We start from the raw sequence: 597 nt of genomic DNA on the forward strand, positions 1-597 counted from the left end.
GATAATTTACTGCCAAACTCTGAGATGTGGAAAATTATTCACTTTTATTCCTCTTTTTTTTTGCTAACCGAATGAAAAGAGAGTTGAATGTTTGAAGGATGGAGCTGAGTGTCCATGAAATGATCTGTCCTTGTGAAACTTCACCCTCCTGGCAAGCAGCTGAGCCAACAGGTTATTAGTGAGAGCTTCCCATCTCTGGCAGTGCAGGGAAAGACATTCCCAACCACAGTTAACATGATTTTGCCATGGAAATCAATACACAGTGTGTGATGAGAGTTAGCTGTATGAAGAAAAGAGCAAGTTTTGTTGTGTTTGGCATAATAAATACAGATAAACAATGAATCTTGTTGGTTTTGGAGCACTGGAGTCCCTACCAGTGAAGATGTTCAATAAAAAGATGAACCTTGTTGAATGAATTAGGTAAACTGGAAAATATCTGTATTGAAGGAAATATTTGCAGCAAGTCAAGTAATTTCCAAGTCAAAATCAGTTATTCTGACATTCATTTTGTACAGGGATAATTACTGTTTGCATTAGAACATGTGATATTATGCTTTTATGAATGACTGGGTGTTTATGATATGTTGACAATGCTCA

The sequence above is a fragment of the Acanthisitta chloris genome, unplaced genomic scaffold (genome assembly GCF_000695815.1).
Source record: "Acanthisitta chloris isolate BGI_N310 unplaced genomic scaffold, ASM69581v1 scaffold17022, whole genome shotgun sequence".
Lineage (NCBI taxonomy): Eukaryota > Metazoa > Chordata > Aves > Passeriformes > Acanthisittidae > Acanthisitta > Acanthisitta chloris.